This window comes from Desmodus rotundus, chromosome 6 (genome assembly GCF_022682495.2).
Source record: "Desmodus rotundus isolate HL8 chromosome 6, HLdesRot8A.1, whole genome shotgun sequence".
NCBI lineage: Eukaryota > Metazoa > Chordata > Mammalia > Chiroptera > Phyllostomidae > Desmodus > Desmodus rotundus.
In genome coordinates this window covers 113,210,324-113,230,792 of record NC_071392.1, presented here as the reverse complement: position 1 = coordinate 113,230,792, position 20,469 = coordinate 113,210,324, and the positions used below count along the sequence as shown (strand labels likewise).

The following is a 20,469-nucleotide window of genomic DNA, read 5'->3' as shown; positions in this document are numbered from 1 at the left end:
ACAAATTGAGAAACAGAGTCCTATCTGGGTCACAATGAGCTGTTGGGGACCAAGGCTGTAAAGACTTTGGGGGAGTCAGAAGCCAGATTAGACGAGGGACTGGCTCTTGTTAAGGGCTAGTTCTGGTGGCCTGAGGCCTAGCAGAACTGAACAGGATTGTCCTCCTAGGAGCTTCCATCCTTCATCAACTAGCATTGCCTGCCCCCCACCCTGCTTGACACTCCCCTGATAGATTTGAATGGCTACTCTCAAAACTGCAAAACTAGGACTGGTTCTTCCTCTCTTTTGTCCACTCACCTTCAAGAATTTAATTAGCTGGTCTAGGTTAAAATGTTTTATTCGAGCCCAATGCCAGTGGTATCACTGAGGAAGTAAATCCTAAACTAATAGAAGTTGAGTGTAATATAAAAGAACAATTAATCTCTGTTGCAGAGAGTAAGAAAGATTAACAAACTGCTGCTCAAACATTTATTAGCAGGAAGGACTAGAAAAATATTCTTACTCTATGATGAGGGGCAATTGAAACTCAAGGAATTGTCTTGTCCCGAATGGGAGAATGGGGCTCCAAAGTCATTCCAGGGAGTGAGAGGACCAGAGGTGTCCCTGCAGGTTGGGGAGCAGGGAGGCCTGTGGTCTCTTAGGCAGCTTAGAATGGGGGGCAAGGTCTCCAGATGCTGCTTCTCCCTTTTCCCCACTGAAATCAGATTATGGATGTTTATCCTGACATGACTGTCACTGGCTAACCTCTGTGACACATTTGGGGGGCTTTTGGCCCCTCCCCCAGCCTGGGGCTCAGTCTTGAACCTCAGCATTAGCTTTCCTACCATTTCCTTGCCTCTGTGTCCCCTTCATCCTCCACCTCTTTTTGAAAGCCTTGGCAGTTCTTGACTACTCTGGGCCTCTCCCTACAAGTGCTGGAACTCTCCAAGAAGCATCACCAACTACCTGTCCTATCTCCTCAGACCCCCACCTAAGAGCTAGATAAAGGTAACTGTAAAGGCTGGCACCTGGAAGAAAAGAACCCAGACTTTCTTTCCTATGGGAGATTGCCTCCAAAAATGATCACCAGCAATGCCTCCCAACCCTGGACATGCATGCTGCTCTTCCTGTCAAGAGGTGGTGCCATTTCTCCTCCCTGGAACTGGCCTGGCCTTGTGACTTGGCTTTGACTTACTGCTGTGCCAATTCCAGGTCTCATCCTTTAGAAGCCTGGAAGTTTCTGCTTGTTTGAAGCCCTAAACCAGTGACAAATAAGCCCAACAAACTTGCTGAAGAGTGAAGCTCAACCAGCCACCCTGACTGACTGCCATCTTGAACGTTCCAGCCCCAGGTGAGCCCTCAGCTGAATGCCTAAGTGACCTCTGCCAATATCGCATGGAAAAATTACCCAGCCCTGGCTGGTGTGGCTCAGTGGATTGAGTGCCAGCCTGCAAACCAAAAAGTCGCCAAAGTCGCCAGTATGATTCCCTGTCAGGGTACATGTCTGAGTTGCAGGCCAAGTCCCTGGTTGGAGGCGTGTGAGGGGCAACAGATCAATGTATGTCTCACACATCTATGGTTCTCTCCTTCTCTTTTTCCCTCCCTCTAAAAACAAATAAATAAAATCTAAAAAAGAAAAGAAAAGAAAAACTGCCCAGTTATCATCCTTTGGAATTGTAATCGTTGTTTTAAGCCCCTAAGATTTAGAGCAGCTTGTGATACAGTGATAGGTAATTGTCCTAGAAGGACTGGAGTCTGGCATCCCCCTGCCATTTCGGGTGGTGCAAACCATACTGTGCCAACTTCAGCACCCCTGAGCGATACACATATTGGACCTCCTAATGCTGGCCACCTGCCAGAGCTGCTCTGCTGCCCATCAAACTTCAAGCCCCAGTGCATCAGTTATTCGACAAACACTGATTCGTACCTACCAATTGAACTAAGTTCTGTTTGGCCACTAAGCATTCAGAGACATACTTTCAGCCTTTAAAGAGTTCACAGGCCAAGGGAGAGATGAGCAGGAAGATAAATGCTAAAATTCAGTGTGCAGAGCACTGAAGTAGTAGTAGTAGGACATGGTACCATGAGAGTACCAGGAAAGGTGGGAGGGAGCAGTTATGCACAGGTAGACTTTATGGGTAGGTGTTTTTGAGTGATTGGTGGAGAGTTTTGTAGGCATTTTTCATTTCCAGGTCATCATAATTCTGTGCTGTCCCCTGTGGGCATTCTGTCTCTCCTTTTTCATAAAGGCAAACTTGCCCTTTCCTTTTCTTTTTTTTTAACATGAAAATTTTTTTTTTTAAAGATTTTATTTTGGGGGGTAGAGGGGAAGGGAGGTAGAAAGAGAGAAACATCGATGTGTGGTTGCCTCTCACATGCCCCCTACTGGGGACCTGGCCCGCAACCCAGGCATGTTCCCTAGACTGGGAATCAAACCAGCGACCCTTTGGTTCACAGGCCTGCACTCAGTCCACTGAGTCACACCAGCCAGCGACCCTGTGGCCCTTCTCAATGCCGCTGCCTGTCCCAGCAGCCCTGGGCCTTCCACATCTCATCCTGCAGGCTCTGCCCTCACCAGGGCTGGGATCTAGGATGGACTAGGAGAAACCAGAGCCCTTGCCAGAGACAGGAGCTCAGTGACAAGGCAGGTCGAGTGATTAAGGTGATAGAATCATGGCAGAAGGGGGCAGAGACTGTGTCTAGGATGGAAAGCCTAGGATTCAGAGGGGCTAGGCAACCAGCTCAAAGTCCGTTGACTCCCAAGTCAGTGCTCATTCCACTGCAGAGTGAATGAAATGTAATTCTGAAGGTGAAAAATACACAGGATTATGTGGAGGTGGGTATAAGCATGTTCTTGGCAGCTTTGTGATGTTAAGAAGCTGGAAAGACTTTAAGTGTCTACTAATAGGAATATAAGTACATAACGTGTCCTTACAATAGAATATTATAGAGCAGCTAAAAGGAATGAACCCAGCTATACGTAATAACATGGATGTCTTGCAAACTTGTTGCATTAAAGAAGTTTCGTATTGATACACACTGTAAAAAACCCACTTATTCACTAAAACTACATAAAACAATATATATATTTTCTATGGGTCTCTATAAAGTATGTAAGTGTATTTTTAAAAGGTCTGGAAGGTACCTACCTACCAAGTTGAATATTAGAAAAGGTGATATAGACCAGAAGGTTGGCAAAGACTTGTGCTTTATTTATAATGTTTTATTTTTTTTTAAAGTAATGGCTTGATTAGAACTGATATAAGTAAATGTTAATTAAAAATAGAAAGTAATGAATTAAGAATATGATTCATGGGCATCGTTACTCTGCCAAAATAATCAGCTCTCTAAGCTGATCAAACCTGTACTCTCCAAGCCCTCGTGGGGGCTGTGGTTTTGCTGGTGGGAGCCCCTTCCTTCAGTGTCAGTCTCTGAGTAGAGGGAGAGTCCCTGAAGAAAGCAGGGGATGAAGAGGTACTGAGCCCCCACTGTCCAGCACGCCCTGCGTGGGCACATTGCTGATCTTGTGTCGTTGAGCCATCACAGCCATCCTCCGGGGTGGTATGGCTCCTCCTGCGTACAGAGGAGGCATGAGAGGGTCAGAAAAGTCAAATAAGCAGTCAGGTTCACACAGCATACCAGTGGAAGCATTGGAACCCAATTTTGTCTTATTCCAAAAGCCACATCCTCTCCTCTGCACCCAGGAGCAAGAAGAAGACAGGTATGGAATCGCCAGGGAACTTTTAAAACACAGGTGCCCAGACCCCCACCCTCAGAGATACCCATGTAATTGGTCAGGGGTGGGGCCTGGGCTATTTTTTTTTTTTTTTTGAGAGGTGACACTATGCTCTGCCAGACTTGAGGATGCTGTCTAAGCTTCTTCATTCTCACTCCCAGCTCATTCCCCTGGACCAGCCATCAAAGTGTGACTCTTCAGCCGTGCCCTGCGTTACCAGAGTGTTGTCCTTTTGGACAATGACTTTGTGGGAAGTAGATGTTTATTAAACTCTGGAATGCCTTTTTTTAAAAAGGTGGTTCACAAAGCCAGTGTCAAAATTTGGTTTTCATTTTCTCATTGTCTTTTTTTTTTTAAAATCCTCACCTCAGGACATTTTTTCATTCCTTTTAGAAAGGGGGGAAGGGAGAGAGGAAGGAAGAGAGAAACATCGATGCAGGAGAGGAGCATCGTTTGGCTGCCTCCCATATGCGCCCAGACTGGAGGTCGCATGCACCTGTACCGGGGACCAAACCCACAACGTAGGTATGTGCCCCGAATGGGAATTGAACCCACAACACTGCAGTTACAGGATGACCCTCCAACCAACTGAGCCACACTGGCCAAGGCTCTCATTGGCTTTTATTAGGATATATGAGACATGTTCTTTAGGGGAAAAAAAGTGTTCTCACATTTCTCCCTCTTTCAGGTGGACAAAAGTGCCAGTAGTTATCCGGCCAACAGTGATCTCTGCCTCCTCAGGGGAGACCTCCGGAGTCTCATTTTTGAATAGTTTTCTCAATCTCATAACCAGTGGAGTCTTTACTAAGGCATGCCATATGAAACGAACCCAAGAGGAAGAAGGCTAGAAAGAGAATTGTTTTCTTTTTATTTATTTGCTTATTTAATTATTATTTTATTTTTTTCATCACCATTTATCCCTCCTATACCCTCTACCACCTCCACCCCCCTCCCTGTAATCACCACACCGTTGTCCATGTCCCTGAGTTCTTTCTCTCTTTTCTTCTTTTTTTGCTCATTCCCACCCCCCGCCCTCCCCCTCACCAGAGCCGTCAATAATTGTTTTCAGTGACAACCCCAGTCCTGGGTTGGGCTCCTCATGAAGCACTTCTTTGGGCTTCTCACGGTCTCCACACTCCCCACCCTTTACCCAAGAGCTCTGTCTAGAGACTAATGAGGTATAAACAAATGCCTGGAATTCATGGACTAAACCTCAATGTTTCTGTTATTTAATATTTGTTGGAATGGAATGAAATAGTGGATGCAGTGAGTTGTTAACAGGTCCCTGGGTGAATGGGGCTGCTCTCCATGTCAGGCAATTTGAAATCTATTGGAAAGGAGTGGGGCAATGCCCCGCAACCAGAGGGTAATCGCTCTGGCAGCACTTCCATCTGCAAGGCACTGTGGCCTCATGATTTCTAATTTGTCCTCACTCAGTGCCTGGCACTTAGCAGATGCTCAGTAAATGTGTCAAGCTGAACTGTGAATCCAGCTTCCACACATAAGTAGCTCCCACTTAATGCTTCCCGGAGATCCAGGCAAGTGGTGTCCCTAGGCTCATGCCTCAGGGGTCCCACACAGTAAGTGCCTTCCTCAAAGGAAGTTCCCTTCTGATGTCTGGAACGGATGGGGCAGGTGGTGCTATTCAAGTCCGGTGCCCTAACCCTAGAACTCATCCTGTGTTGAGTCCAGGTTGCCAGAAGCACCTACCTCAACATTTTCTAAGAGCTCCTCTGGGGGCTAGGAATGGCTCGGGCTGGCAGTGTCATGTGGGAAGGGCCCCCTGAGCCTGGGGGATAGTTTAGGGTGTCAGTGAAGTTCCAGTGCCACTTACAGAGAGAACTGCAAAGTCTGATCAGTCTACTCCAGCCATTGCCTCCCACTGCCACAGGGCGTTGCTGTCGAAGACTCGTTCTGTGCTGCTGGTTCCGTGGATGCTGGTCCACTGCTGATGATGTCCTTGCTTCGTGATGTGAATATCTCCCATTCCTGTGACCTTGTGCAGGGAATGTCACCTCCTTGACTCTGGGTTTTTACATCTGTTCATGGGGATAGTGCCAGCCACATACAGTAGCTATGAAGAGTCAATGAGATAAAGTACACTCCAACATTTTACCTGGGCCTGCCAGCCCCTTGAGATTAGCCCAAGATGGGTTCAAATCTTCCACTTGTCCTTTTATTAACGACTTAATGCTTGTTAAGGGCTTAGAACTGAACCTGTTAGAAAGTGCTAGAGAAAGTCCTGTGGATTTTATGAATCACTTTGTATACCTCTGACTCCACACTTCTGGTATGTCTGTATTGGGAGGTGATAGGGTTCAGTGGTCAAGGGTGTGGGCTAGGGCACACACTTTCTAGGTTTGAATCTCAGCTGTGTGATCTTGGGCAATTTCATTTCTGAGGTCCCCAGTTTCCTCACCTGTAAAACAGACATGATAATAACGCCTACCTCTTAAGGTTGTTACAAAGATGGAGTTAGCCACTGCATTTAAAGCACTGGAACCGACAGGGTTAGCTGTTGAGATTCTGCCCTCTGTTGATCCAGATGGGAAAACCTACCCCTTCCTTAATTCCCACACATGAATTCCCAATGAAAAAAAATTGTTGTGAGTACAGCACAGCTTACTAAAAACATTTGGGCGCAGTGGGTAGAGGAGGGGTTTATTGCTTCCTACATAAATGGCTGCAGGTTGACCTTTAGACATGGCACTTTCTAGCCTTAGCCATGCCTCTGGTGACAGCTCCTCACCATGTCGCCCCACATGGTCTTCATCTTCTCACATTCTCTCTGGCTCCGTGCTTCTCTCTCTCCCCCCTCACTCCATGTCTTCTTCTCAGCATCCCGCCTTGGCTCGCCCCCATCTCCCCTGTCCAAATTCTTCTCTCTCTAGTACGTGGCAAGTCTGCTCTCCCCAGCACTTATTCCCTGCACAAGCACATCTAACAACCCCCTTCAAGGTGCTCAAACACAAAGTTCTTTCAGTTAACTGGCCCCCTCCTTGGGAGGCAAGTTGAGTCATAAAAAAATGCTAATCCTTATTGTAGGCATGTAAAAACTATGATAGATACAGTAGAAATGACATAGGCTCAATTTTTAGATAAAATATGTATTATTTTAGATTTACCCTATTACTATCCTCACTTCCTTTCTCACTAGACCTGGGCTCTCACTGTACCAGGGAAAATGAGCCACAGCTGAATGGGAAGAGAAACCAAAGAAGTTAGATTCCAAAGATCCAGGTCCTGGTGATTAAAAGATAATTTATGCAGAATTTTCAATGGTAATTTTGACAATAAGTAATTTTTGCTTTACAGTGTTGAAGTCAGGACATAACCCCCATGTAGATGGGAGAAAAGGGAAATCCCCAAGTTCCTGAAAATCAGGGTGATCTTAAAGCAAGAAGAGTAAACTCTCAGCTGATGTTGCAGCAGCCCCCAGGGTACATCACTGGACTTCAGAGTCTATGGACAGAGGTTCTAACATCCAGGCAGGTCAGGAGATGTGGCCTTGGGGTCCTATGAAACAGTGATCTGGAACTAAGGCCCATTCAAATCAAAGCTGGAACCCGGAAGGGCTGTCCTCCCTGTGAAAAGGGGATCCAAAGACCTCCAGCCCAGAACCAGACCCAATGGACTCGAGGACAGGGCAAGTGACTAGGACAGGGACCCAGACTCGTCAGGCTGGGCACAACCCCACTTGTCAGCGTGTGAGCTCGGATCAGGGAAAAACTGGTGCTGTGTCTTACAACACAAGATTAAATCATAATAATGAGAACAGCTATTTATTGTGCACCTACTATGCCACATACCCGGTGCTAAGCACTTTACATTTAATTCTTTCAACAATCTGATTGAGGTAAGTACTATTGATGTTGCCACCCAGGGCTGCGCTTGTAGATTTGGACAATATCAGGGTGAGAGATAGTTGCCTCCTGGCTCCATATTGGGGAAGGCTTTTTCGTGGGATAGTTCAGAGAGGCATTCCGGCCATGATTTCTCAACTCGGTAGTTTTTAAACTGTGTCTGGTGGAAGTTCAGGGGCTGAATTAGGTAGCAAGGGGCATTTGTGAGGCTTCGTCTCTCTCACCCGTCTCCTTCAACCACAGCGGCTCCACTGACACCTCTTTTCCATATTATACTTCTCCCTTATGAAATCTGCTTCACTGAAAGGCTTCTATAGCAAAATATCATTAAAAAATAAACTGCAATAAAGTAGAGGAAAAAATAAATAAAACGAGAGTCCAAAAAGTGACAATTAGATGAGGAATCTAATTGCTATCACACAGCTGTCCCTTTCCCTCACAGCATCCCACGATGCTAATTATGTTGCTAGCCCTTGTCTTGTCGCGGCTGGACTGTACATTGCTTGCAGGGTGCTTGTTCTCCGTGGTTTCTCCGGCATCTGGCCCGGAGGAGATCCTTCACAAATGTGGAAGAAGGACTCATACCTGGATTTCCACTCCCCTGGCAAACCCAGGGTGCTGCTTGGTAGAGACTTGGAAGAGGGGCTCTGTCTGCAAGGTGTGGGCTGCTTGTCACCCCTCGGTGCCCCTCCCATAGCAAAAAAGAATAAGGGTCCGTTTCCTGCTCATTTTATTTACCTAAAAGGGAAAACAGCCTCCGTCTCTGAAAAACTCTTAATTGCAGCTTTATAAAGAGGCTCCACATGCAGAAAAGGGGGGAAATTAATTGGTCTTCCCGGGAGCAGCTGAGTGATGGCTGGTAATTGAATTTCACAATGGATGCCTCCCTCTGGGTGGCCTGCCTGTGACCTGGAATGGATATTTGAGGTTTCCTTGTATAAATGGTTTGGGCTCCTCAAGGTTTACGTTTTTGGGTGGGCATTACTTATTTACACTTTCGTCTTGGACAAGATGAAGGGAAATCTACATCATCTTACAAATTCTAAAATGATAGAAGGGAAAGCAAAAGGGGTGGGGGAGCCTGTCTTCATTTTAAGGTGCATTTGGTAAATCCTTTGCAAAGGTTAGAAGAGCCAATTCGAGAATAAATTATTACTGAAATGCCGGCTGCCTCAGAGTGAAGCTGCAGACCCAGCTGGTAGGTATCAGAGCTTAGGGGCTTTGTTCCAAGATAAATGATGAAGGTGAGATCAGGGGAGGCAGGGAGCACACCGGGTCATGATAACTTGGACTTGTATGTATACACACTGAGGTGCTCCGCTGATGATTTCACTAGCACGGTGACCTGGTGAAGTCTTAATTTGTGTGTTTTCTGTCTCAACAAAGCAGTTACCAGCAAGTCACCTCATCCTTTGGAAGGGCACGCAAAGTAGCCCCCAACCACTGCCACCACCAAGGAAGGTATCAGACCTTTTGGGTTTCTAAAGTCTAGATCAGCAACAGAAATAGAGAATGTATTTCTCAAAATATATAGAATAAATAAAGATATAATATGAGCCACATATGTAATTAAACATTTTCTAACAGCTACATTAAAATACAGAGTAACAGATGATATTAATTTCATAATATACAGCATCTGGCACAAATAACACCCTTTTTTATTACAAAATCTTCTATTACAAAATCATAAGCATGTAATTCTGTAACCTAACAATACCACACTCAAGCACAGCACATGACATTCTAGGTGAACTGTTCAAATGGTGTCCATCTCGTGCGAGACATTTAAGTACCCTACCAACCACACTCAATCAGGTGTTACTTCTGCCAGAACCTATTTTTATTTAACCCCATGTATCAAAAATATCATTTCAACATGTTATCAATATAAACATTATTAATGGGAAGTGACTGCAATTGGGTACAGGGTTTCTTTTTAGCATGATGAAAACGTTTTGGAATTAGATAATAGTGATGGTTGCACAATTTCATAAATATACTAAAGCCCATTAAGTTGTACACTTTAAAATGGTAAATTTTATGGTATGTGGATTATAGCTCAATAAAAAAAAACACAGCATTGGAAGAAATCCATGAGATTTAGAACACAGCAAAATTGATTAGAAAATTTGTAATTATAAAATAACTTTGTAAAAGATGTAAAAATAAGTTATAAAAATGTAAAAATAATAATATAAATAAAAATTGGGGGCAAAAAGAGAAGAGGTAAGAGTGCTAAAAAGGAGGTAAGAGGTAATAGTCATCATTTTTCAAAGTGGTGCAATAGACAAAACTGAAACATATAATTTGAAAAGAAACATAATGACCACAACTTTAATGTTTTTATAATCTTCTTCTTTGTGTTTTAAGATTTTATTTATTTTTATAGAGAGGGGGAGGGAGGGAGAAAGAGAGGGAGAGAAACATTGATCGGTTGCATCTCGCACACCCCCAGCTGGGGACCTGGCCCGCAACCCTGTGACCTGGCTGGGAATCAAACTGGTGACTCTTTGGTTTGCGGGCTGGTGCTCAGTCCACTGAGCCACACCAGCTGGGGCTATAATCTTTTCTTTATAAATTTAGAGAACTGTTTTAAGAAATTATCTCTTGAAGTAAAGAAACTTTATTTGACTTTCAATAATTCTTTTAGTTTTTCTTCTAGTAAATTATAATAAAATAAAGGTAATATTTATAACTTAAAAATTGAACCTATAATATAATCTCAGTTTAATAAAATGTTTCTATCTCACCCTTCTAATTTTATATTGGCATAGAAAGATGTTTCAAATAATGCTCCTTTCTTGTAATTTCTAGATCACAGAATTTGGTGTGATTATTTCCTACTTTCACTTTCAGGCTTTCCTGCTTCATTTATGGCTGTTTCAAATTCTTTAAATTAAGTTGTATCATTTTCCCAAAACAGTCGAGTTAATTTTCTAAATGACTGGAAGAAAATATGCTAAGATAGACCATGGCAAAATATGGATTATTGCTATTTTTCTTTACATTTTTCTATATATTTAAAACCCCACCAGAGGAAAATAAAAGACCCAACTTTTAAGCTGGAAAGAAAGATAATTGTGGTTTTTATAAGGAAAGATGTCTAACTAACGTTGGCACAAAGCCTCCTGGGCATCTGTACCCGAGAGGAAAATGGTGTTTGTGTACAAGAGCTGTGACTTGGTACCTGGTGTTGAATATGGCCCCGCAGCCGTGGAGCAACATCCTTCCAAGGACCCACAATAGTCTATACTGGGAGCTGGCAGGAGAGAGATGTGGCTGCAGCCTGGAGGAGCAGCACTCAAGGACAGGGTGGGCCATGATATGATAATGCCTTCTTTTGGAGGAGAGGAGCAACAGCACCAGCAGGATCCTAGACTAATGCCAATATTGTAGGATGGTGGCTCTGGTCACTTTTGGATTTAATTTAAAAAATATATGTACATGAGAATCTATGGCAGTTCCTCTCTAGAGCTGAGGAATCGTTTACAGCTGTTTCAAATAGAGCCTTACAGGACGCTGGTTGACCGCCACATCCATTATTTGACCTTTTAAAGTAGTTCTGTAGGGGAGGAAATGATTACAATCCATATTTTATGGGTGAGAAAACTTGAGGTTCAGCAGCATAATTCAATGACTTCTTCAAGATCACGCATCTAGTATGTTGGCTAATAGCCGACTTTCTATGAAACTATGGTGTTCAGGTCAGAAATCAAGGTGATGCATGGCTCCATTTAGAGTTTTTAGAAAGAAAATTTAGCCAGAGGGACAGTAGGTGAGAATGAATTAGGTACCCAAAGTGGGTGTGGGTCCAGAGTATAGTTCCAGGGAGGTCAGGGAGCTCCCAGGGGCTCTCTTATTGTGGAGTCTTCTCTTCATTCTTAACTCACCACTGCACCCTTGGTGAGTTCTTTTTTTTTTTTTTTTTTTTTTTTTTTTAGGTTTGTCTGTTTCATCAACAAATGCCTGCAATTCAGTCATTTCCTAGGAACTTTCCTTTAAAAGTATGTGAGATTATACACGGAGTTAGGGGAAACCATCCATATCTAGCCTGATCATAGATACGGGAAAATTAGCAAAGTGAGAAGTTTTTTCACCGCTCATTTAATTTATGAGACCAGCTTGCCATCGATGTCAATGTCTGTAACAATTATACATGTGATCCAGATGTACCCTTGATTCTCTCACCGTGGCTGATCTCAGTAAGATTGACTCGGATTCCGGGTCCATGGTCTATAGGTCCACAGAGCGCTCTCCAAGCGTCTAGAGACCCCAGGGGACTCACATGCTCAGTCAAATTTGCCTCTGGGGGTCTGGTTCTGGCATGAATGTCTGTGACCCAGATGTGAAACTCAGCCATACACACAGACAAATAACCACTCATCACAAAAGGCATTCATGGGTATAATTAGATTTTTTCTCAGTTGGTAAAAATTTTAAATACAGAAAAGAACAGAGCATAATCTAACCAACACCCATGCCCTCCAACTGTCAGAATTTAATCTTTTAATTTTATCGTATGTGCTTCTGATTTTTTTTACTCTGATAGGGTTAAAAGTGAAATCTCCTATGTACACCTCCCTTCCCAAAGGAATCTGTCATCAGGAATTTGGTGTTTATCCTTCCAAATCTTGTGTTTACACTTTCACTGTATATAATGTATCCATAAATGCTTGTAACACTGTTTTGTGTGGTTTTAAAATGCACAAAAATGGTGTCATACTTTATTTTCCACAACTTGTTTTTCTATGCAATGTGTTTTTGAGATCTTTCATTTTATATATATATATACACATATATATATATATATAAAAATATATACAGGGTTGGGCAAAGTATGTTTTCAGTTGTGAGTACACAAAACACAGAGATCTTACACTATTATTATTAATTATTGTATTATTTTCTTCTTGTTTTGAGGACAAAATAAGATAACGTATGTAAAGCCATCGCCATGCTACTTGGCATATGGTAACCATCAATAATTGTTATTGTTATCTTCATTAGCAGCATTATTTTTTTAAATTATTTATTTTTAGAGAGAGGGGAATGGAGGAAGAAAGAGAGGGAGAGAAAACACCGTTGTGAGAGAGAAACTGATCAGTTGCCTCTTGCACGTGTCCCGACCAGGGACCGAACCTGCAACCTAGGCATGTGCCCTGATTGGGAATTGAACCAGCGACCATTTGATTTGTGGGACGATGCCCAACCAACTGAGCCACACTGGTAAGGGCAGCAGCATTATTTTCATCATCGTGATTCAAGAGCCTAATGGAGAATAATTAGAGCAGATGTCTTAAACTCAGCTGCCTACAGGAGCCAGGCAGGCAACAGGAGTAGGTGGAAGTAGAGCCATGTGTAAGAATGTACTGGAGCAGGGTGGAGACTGTGGGATGTGGAATAGTGTGTGCCTGTCTAGAGAGAATAGTCACATCTCAGCAGCAGTCCTTTATTGTCAAGCCTGATCATGTCAGACTTTCCACTATTTTGAGAGAAGACAGAAATCCACAATTTTATAGGACGCCTGATGTTTTCTAATATCAATAATCTAAAAAGAAATTACTGGATAGGCCAAACAAATACCTCCCAGGGCCACAATAGGCTACAGTTGCCACTTTGTGTGTTCTGAACGCAAGTCTCTGGGTCCAGTTGAAACTCTCAGGGGGAGAATCTAGTTGGGTAGCTCTATTCCACTGACTCAATCAGCTATGGCTAAGGTACACTGCCCACCCAGCAGGGTATGTAGTGACAACTCTCTGAGAAGCAGGTGTGGGCAAGAATGTGGCAATGGGCATAATTCAGAAAAGAGAGGCAAGGACTGAGGAGATTCACCAAGAATGGCTTCTCTGTGGATGCCAGGGGCACAGAAAGCAATTGTATCAGGAACACGATAAGCCTCAATAACTGCAAACCTAAGATGGGGGCTTATTTTTCTTATATTTGTATAACAATGTGTCTGGAGGGAGGCAGAATAAGGCTGGTATCAAAGCTCAGATATATCCACATGATTCCAGAGTCCTTTCATGTTTTTACACCTCCATCTTAGCATATCAGCTTTTGTTTACATGCTTCTCACCTCATGGTTGCAAGGTGGCTGCAGCAGTGATCATCACGACTATGTTCCAGAAGGGGAGAAAAGGAATTGAGGAAGTAAGGGATGGTTCCAGAATCCCCCACATATTTCTTCTTCCATCTCATTGTCCACAGCTGGTTCACACACCCATACCTAGCAGTAAGGAAATTGGGAAGGTATTTTTAGCTTGGTATTTACATTGCAGCCCCAAACAATATCAGGGTTTTATTCACTGGAAACAAGAATCAACCTAAGGTAGGCAATGAGCAGCCTCTACCACCTCCTCTGAATAGGGTCTATGTGCCATGGCGCCCCCAATGCTTACCCTGGCTAAGCAGTGGGGACACCAGGCTAAAAGCTACAGCTTGCACAGCAGAAAGATACAGAAGTGATTGTGAAACCCAACGCAGCTGGGCTTGGTTCCAAAGTGAGAAAATCAGCTCTGGTTCTTTATAGCTCTTCTAGGCCTTCCATCCTTCCTGATCCCTCCCGGCCCTCCTGCTGTCACCGTGGCCCCACCATGGCCCAAGCATGGTGGGAAGAATGTGTGATTAACATGAATAGCAGTTTCGGGAGGCACCCATGAGATCCAGAAAGAAATATGCAACCGGCACATCTGGTTTATAATGTATATTAATCCCTGACATGTAATTTGAGTAATATATGTAAAATAAAAAGTCCAAGTGCTGATTTAGGAGCCTTATTATTACCCTGTCAGCAGAATTCATGTTCTATTTGTACAGCGCTCGGGGCCCAGCATCTCATCTAGGGCAGCAGGAAGGAGAAGTCTTTCTGACGGATGCCAGCTGATGGTGGAGGCCCCTGCTGATGGGGTTGGGGCATCAGTCAAGCTCTTGGAGCCCCTAGTAAGGTTGGCAGGAACTCATCTTGGCAAAGAGGACTATGGAACTAGACAAAGTTCTGGTTTGGTCTAGGGACAAATCCATCCCCATCCCTCAAAGAAGTCTAGAAAACTGTGGGCTTTGGGTTTCAAAGCCTGCTCTGCCACTTTCTTACCATGTGACTTTGGACAAGTTGCTTCAGGGGTCTCAGCCTCAATTTCCCCATCTATAAATGGGGATCATAATAGCATCTACCTAATAGACCTGTTGTGTGGGTTAAATAAAAATAAAGAAAACAATAATGATAAAAAACTAACCAGCTACTGAGCATTTACTATGGGCCAATAGTATTCCAAGTGTTTTCCATATCTCATTGAATTCTCAGAGCAACCTCATGATGTAGATACTTATTATGGCCCCCAATTTAGTTAAAGAAAATGAGGCACAGAGAAGTGAGGTACCTGAGATGCTTCAACAGACTGCTGCATTTTATGGGAAGCACTCAGTAAAAGGTAATTCTCCAGGTGATCAATGTCCAATAGAACTTTCTGTGATGATGGAAATTTTCTGTGACTCTGTGCTGCCCAATACAGTAGCCAACAAGCCACAGATGGCTATTGAGCATTTGAAATATGGCTACTTTAACTAAGGATTTGAATTTTTAATTTAATTTAATTTATAGTCACTGTGGCTTGTGGCTACTGTATTGGACATCCACTCCCAACCCTCCTGGAGGGGTTTAGTCCCTTTATATTTGTTGGGCTGGACCTTAGGGAGGTCAGGGGCCAGCCTAGTAGGGCTCCCCTAATAGGGGTGTATGAGCTGAACAAGGAGGATGATGGTTCATCCCTTTGTGTTGCCAGTTAGAATGTGGTCTAGCATTCAAGAACACTGTTCCTTTAACATGAGTGGGGCCTTGCTCTGGCTGGTGTGGCTCAGTGGATTGAGTGCAGGCCTATGAACCGAAAGGTCGCCAGTTTGATTCCCAATCAGGGCACGTGCCTGGGTTGTGGGCCAGGTCCCCAGTTGGAGGTGTGCGAGAAGCAACTGGTCAATGTATCTCTTGCACATACATGTTTCTCTCTTTTTCTTTCCCCCTCCTTTTTCCTCTCTCTAAAAATAAATAAATAAAATCTTAAAAAAATAGAACAGGAGTGGGGCCTCCAGATCCCAAGCCTTTGGCAGTGGGCTCCAGGATCCCAGCTACTGTCTCAGTCAATGAGATTATATGACAGACATGGTCCCTACCATCCTGGAACTGGCAGTGTAGTTGGGGAGAAGGATATTAAACAAGTGGCCCCTCAATTAATTAAAGTCACACCTGAGTATATGCCAATGTCACAAGCAATAAAATGGCAGTTAGAGAAAGTGCCTTGGAAGCCCTCAATAGAGAGCAATTAATTGTGAATGGGGCTTTAGGAGATGGATTGGTCGGAAAAGCATCCAGAAAAGAGAACTTACTACTGTCGGCAGATGGAACATAATCTCACTGAGGAACTCTACAAGGCAATTCAGAATGTCCCTCAGAGTTATCCCACATGAGGGATGAGGACATTGGGTCACCCTCAACTCTCTATTGGTCATTGGTTGAAGGATATTTCTGTGGGCATTATAGTACCAGTACCTTTCCCTTGTCCAGTCCATGAGCTAAGTGTGCTCCTGTGGCAAAGTCTTTTGGGTCATAGTTGCAGTTATCAGCCTTGGAGCATGGGTTGAGTGCTGAGGAGTATTGGCCTTAAGCAAATAGACAGCCAGATATATGTCTAGCAAAATGGGTTTATTCAGGAACAACAAAGAATCACACTTCTGGACATGCGGTTTAATGGTAGAACATGAGCAAGACCAGAGAAACAAAGGAGGAAAATCCTCTCTTGTGGACTCTGGAGGGGCTGTTTAAAGTAAGAGTCCATTGGAGGAAATTGAAAGTTCAAAGTATAATGAATTTTCATTGATTGAGTTATGGCAGTCTCCCATTGGCTGAACTGTTACTGGACAAGGAGGAATCTTTTCTTCTTTCTGCTGAGGCGGTAGATCACTTCCTATCATAGATGCAAGGTATGTCTCTTCCTGTTGAAGTCAGTTCTTCTAACCTCCCTACTCCATTTTAAATGACGTTTCTGTTATTTAATTTTGTAGGAGATGTGGGTGGGACTCTGGCCATTGGCTCCAGATGGGTTTTCCTTCAGGGGTGTCCAACCTGTGGCCTGCCAGCTGCATGCAGTGCAGGGTGGCTATGAATGCGGCCCAACACAAAATCATAAATTGATTTAAAACCTTTTTTTTTGCTGATCAGTTTTCATCAGTGTTTGTGTATTTAATGTGGGGCCCAAGACAACTCTTCTTCTTCCACTGTGGCCCAGAGACACCAAAAGGTTGTGAGATACTTGTACAGTATCCTGGGGTTTCTCTACCTTACCATTGACTCAGTGGGGAGGGGAGAGTGGTCCATATTTAGGGGCACGTGCTGCCCCCAGCCCTGGTAGGTAACAGAGGACAGCATAAGGATTCATATGTCGACTGGCTGACACCCAGAAACCACCTTGAGTAGAGGAAGGGGTGAGGGTGGTATAGAAACATGAAACTTTTACTCAAAAGATGCTACAGGCATACCAGTGAGATACTGTGGATTTGGTTCCGAACCACTTCAATAAAGTGAAGATCGCAATAAAATGAGTCACATGAATTTTTTTTTGGTTTCTAGTGCATATAAATGTTATGTTTACACTATACTGTAGTCTATCAAGTGTTCAATAGCATCATGTCTAAAAAAAGTACATACCTTCATCTGAAAATACTCCATTGCTAAAAAAACTCTAGACATCGTCTGAGCCTTCAGTGAGTTGTAGTTTTTGCACTGGTAGAGGAACTTGCCACCTCGTTGGCGAAAGCACAATTCCCGTGAAGCACAATACGATGAGGTGTGCCTGCACTTATCTGAGTGCGGCCATTTTAAACTGGAAGAGACTAAGTTACTGTTCATTAGTTATATATATTTTTCTCAATAATAGATAGGGGAGGCAAAAGAGAAAAATTGTCAATTATACAAAATAAAGAACCTACCCTTTTTTTGTGTCTATGAGTTGTGGAGGTTAGACAGATTTCAGTTCTATCGCAGATAAAGTCTCCATGAAGACAGGGCCTTTACCTGTTTTGATCGTTGCCATACTGCAGCTCCCAGCACTATGCTGGGCACAGAAAGAGATCCTGAATAAATATTTGTTAAACGAATATATGCTCTGTATTTTCCTAGGAGTGACCCTTTCCCTTCCTAGACCCAAGCCATTTAATTTCAATTAGTTTATTGCAGCTTCACCCAAAGCTGGCTGAATAACAGGAGTGCTATTATTTTCTCTCAAACAATTAAGTGTTTTAGTAGAGAGTCAGGGTGTGAGGGGCTGCTCTCTGTGCCCCATACAAGCCCTGTTGGACTCCTAGAGAATGGTGAGGCTGTCAGAACACTGGCTGGTAACTGAAGGGCTACAAGTGTCCCTTCAATTTAATGCCCTCTTAATTGGTATAATGGCTGGGTTTCCCCTCACTGCCACTTGACTCATTGCTTTCTCCAAGGTTTATTAAGATCAGGGATGAACAGTCTTCCTCTGACCCCTTATGTCCCAATCCTGGAATAGAGCTGGATCCTAGGCCCAGCAATGTCCCTTTCTAGTTGGATGGCCTTGGGTGAGTCATGTTCTCTCTCTGAGCCTCAGATTCTTCATCTGGATGGCGTAGTGGCCTTGAGAATGGCTCTAGGCTTTTCTCTCTGCATAGCCTCTCCTCACGGTACAAACATATGTGACTCTTCAACACTGCAGGCCACATAACTCTTTACCCACAAGGATTCCCTTAATGATGTGGGTGATGTCAGCCAAACCTATGTCTGAATCCTGGATTCACATTCATCACCTCTTTCTGGCTGTGTGGCTTTAGACAAGTCACTTAACTATGAGTTGCACTCTTTTTTAAAAAAAATTAAAATTATACACAAACACACATCCCCAGATACCAGGCATTGTTCTCAGACTGCTGAGTTTGAATCCTGAATCTGCTGCTTGCTAACTGTATGACCTTGGGCAAGTCACTTAACCTCTCTAATGTTCAGTTTTCTCATCTGTTAAGTGGGAGTAATAATAGCATTTTCTTCCAGGGTTGCTGTAAGGAGTAAGTGAATTAATAAAAGTGAAACATTTTGAACTGTGTCAGGAACACGGCGAGGGTCAATAAATATTTGCTGTTATAGATACTGATCTCATTGAAACTTTACAACCCACTCTGGGAAGAAGTCTGGCTTTCCTCACTTCTAAACTGAAGGTAATAATACCCACAGCATAGGGTAGTTATGATTATGCGAAGTGATACAGGCAAAATAACAATAGCTAATATTTATTGAGTACTATAGAGAACCAAATATTATGTTGTCTGAGTCAGGAATATGGTTGGCAGCAAGAAGCAAAAATTAATAGTAACAGTGGCACAAATATATGAGGTTTTATCTCATATTAAAAGTGTGGAGGAATCTAGGCTCTTTCTGTCTTTCTGCTATACCATTCTTATCAAGTCACTATTTGTTCTCAAGATTTCAAGATGGCCGCTGTGCCTCTGTGCATCACATCTCTGTTCCAGGCAGAACATAGGGGTAAGTGCAAAGGCTGACAAATTCCAGTTGAGCCTGTCTCTTTAAAAAACTTTTTGGGTTAAGTAACTAAGCAACTTCCACTTGCATATCATTGGCCAGAACTCTGTCACCTGCTAGGGAGCCTAGGAAATCAAGCCGGCCTTCATGGCAAGGGAGACTGAACAATCTGGAGGTAGCCAAAACGCATAGACAAATAAGTGACAAGACTAGTACCATGAAGGAAGTGAACAAGAGGCCAACATCTTTAACTAGAGAACATCTTTAGGTGGGGTGTTCAGTGAAAGCCTCTCTCAGGAGGATATTTAGGCAGAGAGACCTGAGGCATAAGAAGGGAAAGAGGTGGGGAAAGAACGTTCCTGGCATTGGTGTCACGGTCTTTTTTTTTTTCCCCCTTTTGAAGAAAGACACGGAGGTCATTAAACAACACAAGTGGAGCTTAACTGCTGTTCTGGCAGAGCCAAGGTTCAATTCAAGCTCTGCCCGGTTCTTGGGAATACGGGCTCTTAGGGTGCAGGTTCTGGGGAAGCGATGTGAAAAATACAATCACCATATCACATGTAGGACAACGCACGGAGAATTTGGACAATTCCCAACCTTCAGGGAAGTCTACAGCTGAGGACTGAAATGCAACGGTCTTCGAGTGCTCTTGGAAGACCTGTCTGTGCCGTTGGAGACTGCAACACTGATTTAGGTGACGGTTTCCGACAGGAGCAATATTCAGGACTGAGGGCACCACCCAGATCAAATTATAAAACATTTTCTGCACCCCAGAAAGGTAAATGTACTTGATTTAACCTTTTTTTTTGGTGGGGATAGCACCTACCCCCAGCCCCACTCTCAGGGAGGCCTCTCCGCCGAGTGCCCAGGCTAGGCAGTAAGGACCGATCCTCCCCTAGACTGTGCACCTGGTTCTTTGAAAGTGAGAAAACCTGGTGCTCCCGTCTACTAGGTCTCTTCCGCATCCCTCGGGCACCGCCCTCCGCGAATTTGTTTAGGCCACACCCACCCCGGCACCACCCTCGCAATCCCCACTTTGGGTTACTTACACCTCCTTCCGGCTCCTCCCCAGAGTGGCCACCTTTGGAGCGCCTACTCCCTTCCGGGCTTCCCCTCCATTCCAAACTCGCCCCAGCCTCCCTCTACCTTTGACTCCTCCTTTGGGTTCGGCCTCTCTTTAGCCCCACCCACAGCCCCTCTTTTCAAACAGAGACCTGGCCCCTCCGCTGTCTTCCATACTTGCCTCGTGGTCCTCTCTTTTCCGTTACCGACACCCACAGTCCCCGCCCACCTTCGGCTCCATAATGGTGCAAGCCAGTCTCTCTTCCCGCCCTGAGCTCCGC

At 44.0% G+C, this 20,469-nt stretch overlaps 1 long non-coding RNA gene across 1 annotated transcript; it reads right to left on the bottom strand.

The window, feature by feature from the left end:
* Positions 1-13,616: 13,616 nt before the first annotated feature.
* Positions 13,617-20,438, bottom strand: LOC123479650 (uncharacterized). Its single transcript, XR_006655329.3, has 4 exons — positions 20,370-20,438; positions 17,557-17,681; positions 17,276-17,460; positions 13,617-13,807 (listed from the first exon to the last, which is right to left on the bottom strand). It is a non-coding gene; the product is annotated as an uncharacterized lncRNA (long non-coding RNA).
* Positions 20,439-20,469: the final 31 nt, after the last annotated feature.